Source organism: Typopeltis vanoorti, chromosome 19, assembly GCF_054136105.1.
Source record: "Typopeltis vanoorti isolate ZY-2024b chromosome 19, IOZ_Tvanoo_1.0, whole genome shotgun sequence".
Classification (NCBI taxonomy): Eukaryota; Metazoa; Arthropoda; class Arachnida; order Uropygi; family Thelyphonidae; genus Typopeltis; species Typopeltis vanoorti.
Genome location: NC_143567.1, coordinates 101,941,671 through 101,947,670, shown reverse-complemented (window position 1 = coordinate 101,947,670; position 6,000 = coordinate 101,941,671). Strand labels below are relative to the sequence as shown.

Below are 6,000 nucleotides of genomic sequence, written 5' to 3'. Positions count from 1 at the left end.
TTAATACATGCCATAACCCATTGACATATAATAACTTAAGGAAAGGTACCCAGTACTGACAGAACAAATCTCATTTAATAAATTCCAGTAGATTGATTTTCATTTGTTCATTCGAATTTGTTCGTTGTCCAAATTAAGGCTCAGTAATCATTAGTTGCAGAGGATTTATATTCTTTCTTAATGAGAAGTTTATTCAAATGGTTTCACAAATCACATGATGTGATTTGTGAAACTATGTTTATGTCCAGTATGAATGTGTAACAAATATGGTATAATAATAAAGCGCACTTCAATAGAATAGAAGCAAATTCTAAGTGATTCACGTTAATCTAATACCATATTTTCTCCTTTCTTCACAATACATATTCGAAGTATGAATTTTCGCAGTTATAAGTGATTAGTTATAAATTATAAATGATACAATATACTTCATTAATGCATTTGTTTGATTCCATTATCATTCATGATTAGGAATGGTTTATAATTTTTTTTAGTTAAAAAATATATGGTGTGTAAGTTATACTCCAACAAAGAACTTTCGAAATAGTAGTGTGTGGTTCTTCCTTTCGGATATTAAAGCGAAATTGACTACAATGGACACATTACATCACCAACATCTATGTCAATAAATAACTAAATTAATATATCTTGTCTGATATAAATTGAGTTAGTGAGTTATGATAATCTGTGAATAGAATTGAAGTTATAATGGTCTTCTGAGGGTCTAGAGTTATGGAAAAGTTAAGGTTATCACAATGTTATATAGGCGCTATATCAGTCTGTATGAATGATACACACACATCATTCTCATATATTACATTCTTACTTTACATATTATGGAGTAATTTGTTAATTAGATTTCCCTTTCCTATTAAGCATCAAGCATTTTTAGAGATTTTTGGTTCATCACTTCAAAATGTAAGAACACACTCTGGATCCTCACCAATATTTTCCCATCTTCTTGAATTACGGAACATCATGGTCCAGATATTGCCGGATAAATCTTTTTTTAAATTCAAACTTTTCACTGCTAACAATCTTTTTTATTTATCTTCAGAAACGTTTACGTGTTAACTAAACTCAAGCCCTTTGTCCAATCATTTCAAGTTATATGGAAAGTAGGTAGAGAATTCACGGAAGTTAAGTATGTTCACAGTCAAGAAAGGGGTAAGAGCTAGGTTTTCTCTCACAGAGCAATCAATAAGTGGTATAGTTTGCCTTTAGGGTGGGTGGGTGCATCTAATGTGAATGAATTTAACAGAGGGTATGACAGCTGGTTTGGGTGATTTATAGCATCTATTGATAAGCCCTTGACTTTCTGCAGGTATCATATATTAATAATAATAATAATAATAATTTCATTTCCTCTGACCACTGTGAAAAATATTTTGTCGACATCGAACTAACATCCGCACTCATCTGCTCCCTATGACAAGCCTGTCCAAACCTCAAGTGCTGCCAAATGAGAATTCTCTACTCTTACCCTCTTCATTGTTCACTCAGACTCTAGATTGTTTGCATTGTCTCGAAATAGTCTAGAGTTTCCCTTTGAAGTTTCAATTTTTTAGTCATCATCAACATGTTGATTCAACAATAGTATTCTCTAAACAAAACCGTGCACTACACCACTTGTTATTCCCTCATCCTTTAAGACATGTTTTTCCTCACTCAACAAGCTATTATATGTATCAACCAGCCAACCAACCCTCTAATATCCAAGCAATGTACTGTCTTCTCAAGTCCTCAATATCAACTTTAATTTGTAATGTGGTATTTATGAGATGCCATTGCAAAATCTAAACATTTACTGTATGTGCCACTGCCTTCTAAAAATATATTTAAAAATTATTTAAAAAATATAACTGAAACAAGGCTGCCCTTTATCAAATGTTGGCTTCTGTCTACAGAGACTTGTGTTATCAATTCCGTCTGACATCTGAACTCTGACATCTGAACTCATCCTGTAACGCAAACTGATGGACAGTTTGCGATCACTTCCTTGATTATTCTCTATGCAATAGTAGTGTTCACTTCCCAGGAACCCTCCCTTTTAATAAGACTTATTGAAGAACAAAATCCAGAGCATGTTATTTTCTTTGCACCCTCCCTCAATGCACGTAACATCCATTCCAGTCTTACAGCTGTATTAACATAGAGTTTGTTGTTTATCAACTTAAAGTCTCATATCTCCCTCTACTATCCACATGCCAATAAAATATCTGTTCAACATTTTCAGTGCTATCTTTCTATCACCATTTTAAGAGTCATTCCTTTTACGAATCATATACATAACTGATGTCTTGCATTTCTTCAGAAGTTTTGTTTAAGAGGATATTTCATTATTCATTATTATTATTATTATTCGTGACACCTCTAAGGAATCCGAAGACTTATCGCGGAAGGACACCTACTGTCTCCACCAACCTCTACTACCAATCATTTCCATCAACACCATCTACCGCCCACCACTACCACCACCACAACTAGTATTTTTTGTCTGTAAATCGCGTGTGTTATGAAGGGCCGATTTGTTTGTATGCGGGATGAAAAACCCGAGTTTTCGGGAGGAAAAAACCTGCTATACGCGTATGAGATCAACTAACTCATCTTCGATTGAAAAAGTCGACATAAAGATGTCCTCCCGTCACGACGAGAATCGAACTTAGGCCTATTCCAATCGAAGGGCGCAATGTACCGTCGTTCTTCCAATCGTGCTACGGAGACATAAGTTTATCATCTTCTTCATAACGAGTTAGGTTCAATGGCCTGTCACGGGGAAGTAACTTGGTTTCTTAGACACTTAATTTAAATTATTATTATTATTATCACGTGACCCCTCCAAGGTCTCATCGAGGGATAGCACCCTACTCAACAACAACCACCACTAGTATCTGCATAATCTATAATATATTCTATGACTGATTTATCTTTCTTGAATGATGAAAAACCCAAGATTCCGAGAAGAAACACTTTTCCATCTCTACATGAGACCAAAAACTCACTGTCAGTTGAAAAGTCCTTATAAAGATTCTTTGCATTTCAGACGGTTTTGAAGCGAGATCTTTCTAATCAAAGAGCATTGTCGTTACTGACTCTGATTTCATTATCATCGAAAGCAACAAACTCTTTATTCAGCTTACTTAATATATGTATTTTATTAGAGATTGAACTGCCCACTCAGTCTGCAAAAGCTACATAGGGTTACATGGCTTCACTCCCTGTAAGGGAATAAAAGGCATTATCTGATTTTCTGTTTTGGCTTAAACTTTCAGCTTACTGTATTTGAATAAGGCATATATTGGGAGACTATGGGTGGCGCTGTTGGTTTCAGTTGCTTCCCGCGGTAAGTAGTTGATATATTTTTTAAACAGCGCGCCGTGGTTTGAACGTATGTGTTTTCAGTGATGGGTAGCTTTATATTTGTATTTTAATTATTGCATGAAAACATGAATGTTGCTAATAGTGGTATGCTATGTCTGTAGCGTTTTGTTGAATTGGATAATAATGCAGAATTCGTATTCCTCCATAATATTACTCGCTTTTCCCCTCATTGGTTCAATGGACGCTTCGTCCGTTTAACTTGCTGGTCGTGTGATTAGAAAACTGGTTCCTACTGTAGGAAGGTTCGTACAGTTTTAGGAGGTATTTATTTGAGATAAGAAATTGTGGTAAATACTTGAGATATATCCATTAGAAAGTACGTTTAGCGTGTAACAAGTAAATCACTATTTCTTTATCAGGCGTGATGATAAACTTAACTTTGATGATACGTATGAAGTGGCAACGTGCAAAACTATACCTCGCGAGATTCAGAGTAATTGGAATAGTGCATTTTGATCAATTAAAAATTACAAACTTGAAACTTCGGTTTCATTGTGCTTACTAATCTGTGTCCATTTACAGAATTTAAATTTAATAGTAATTTAAGCCACTGTATTCCTTGCTTGGTGTTACTCAGTATTTTGGTCATTAACCTAAACTTAAGATAGAGGAACAGAAGTTCCACCCAGTGTAACAATTATATTGAAGCAGGAGATGCCTTCAGATTGAAATGTTTACCTGCTGTCAAGAAACCTTCATTGGTTTGGTACTAGATTCACTACACTTGCCTGATAGGGAACTTAGAAGCATAAATGCTTTGACACGTGCCTGTTGAATAGTCAACACTGGATTTTTAATTTCTCCACTGGCAAGGATCTAGATAGATCCACAACAGTTAGATTGCAGAAATCCTAAGATGTGAGAGATACTTTCCCTTAATGGGAATTGCACAATTTATATAAATCAGTACTGAGACAACTCCTATGCTGAATTAAGATAGCTATCACAGCTCAAAATATTTCTTCAGCGTGTGTTCTCTTCAGTTAGCTTCAATAAAAGTATTTTTAATGATTCACTTTTGCAAGTGAATTATTAAAATCATCAAGTGCATAGGTCATCACTTATGATAAGTGATGGCCTATGTCCTCTAAGAGGCTTTGGAAGGAAGTGAGACAAATGATTTTGAGAGCATATGGTGTGAGGTAGATGTAGGCAAGACAGGATATTTAGTGGGGTGTTGCCACAGACCCAGGAGCACAGAGGATGGGGACCAGGAGATGTTTAGACAGCTAAGTTTGGCAAGTGCAAGAAGAATTATTGTTATGGGAGATTTTAACTACAGTAGTATAAATTGGAGAGAGGAAGATGCATGTAGCAATAGGGGAATGGAATTTCTAGAATTCTTGAGGGACAAATGTCTTAGGCAACATGTAACAGAGGGAACAAGAGGTTCAAGAGTTTTGGATTTAGTTATAGCATCAGAAGAGTTGATAATAACTGAGATGACATCTCTCCCACCAGTTGGAGAGAGTGACCATATGGTTTTGACTTGGAAAATGAATAGACATGCAGGAGTATCAAAGAGACATGAACTTATGTGGAATTATAAAGCAGGTGATTATAATAGTCTTAGACGTTAACTTCGGGAAGTTTCATAGAGGAAGGAATTGGAAGGCCGGGATATCATTAGTGCGTGGGAAATTGTGAAAGAATATTTGTTAGCAGCAATGGTAAGTTGTATACCATGAGTGAAGAAGAGGACACAATTTGGAGTAAAGTGGATGACAAACAATATTAAATAGGAAATGCATGTGAAAAAGAGGCTATGGAAGAAATATAAGGAGACAGGTGAAGAGAGGATGCATGAAGAATATAAGACACAGGCCAGAAGAGTGACTAGTGTGGTAAGGAAAGCGAAACTGGAATATGAGAGGAGATTGGCCCTAAGATCCAAAGAAAATCCCAGGGAATTTTTTAGCTATGTGGCCAGTAGGAGGAGAAATGACTGTGGAAGAATGATATTGTGGGATAAAAATGGGAAGAGAGTGACTGATGCAGAGGACATAGTGGAATTGTTCAATGAACACTTTATTGGAGTATTTCATCCTAGAGGAGTCGGTTTTAATGCTAGAGGGATAGGGCTGGTTTGAGATTTAGAGGTACACAAGGAGAGTGTTTCAGATACTGAGTACTCTGGATGTCAGTAAAGCTTTGGGACTGGATGGTATTTCACCACGAGTTTTGAGAGAATGTGCTACGGAACTGACAGTGCCTTTAACCTCGCTTTTCAATGAAAGTCTGGCTTCGGCAAAGGTGCCCAGGGAATGGAAGGAAAGTAAGATAGTGCCATTGCGTAAGGGTGGTAACAGACTGGAAGTGTCTAATTATATGCCAGTCTGTGTGTCATCAGTAGTTGTTAAGATCTTGGAGAAAGTAGTGAGGGACCATATACAGAATTGGGCAGATAAGGGTAATGTTATCTGTGAGAGTCAACATGCATTTGTGAAAGGGCTCTCTTGCTTTAGCAATATGCTAGCCTTTTATAATAAAGTTACAAGAACATTAGATGAGGTAAAGGCTTATACTGCAATTTTCTTAGACTTAACAAAGGCATTTGACAGGGTGCCACATGATAAGCTGATGTTTAAGTTGCAGCACATGGGTCTGGATGTCAGATTG

At 36.3% G+C, this 6,000-nt stretch overlaps 1 protein-coding gene across 2 annotated transcripts in view; it reads left to right on the top strand.

Annotated features, from left to right (window-relative positions):
* The first annotated feature begins 3,397 nt into the window (after positions 1 to 3,397).
* The window catches only part of hd (humpty dumpty), a 131,983-nt gene continuing 129,380 nt past the window's right edge, over positions 3,398 to 6,000 (top strand). The window contains exon 1 of one of the 2 annotated variants that reach the window (XM_090409178.1): positions 3,398 to 3,623. The gene's annotated coding sequence lies outside the window, so the exon portion shown is untranslated. Of the gene's footprint in view, positions 3,643 to 6,000 lie in introns of both variants that reach the window. The other variant, XM_090409179.1, reaches the window with a different exon arrangement.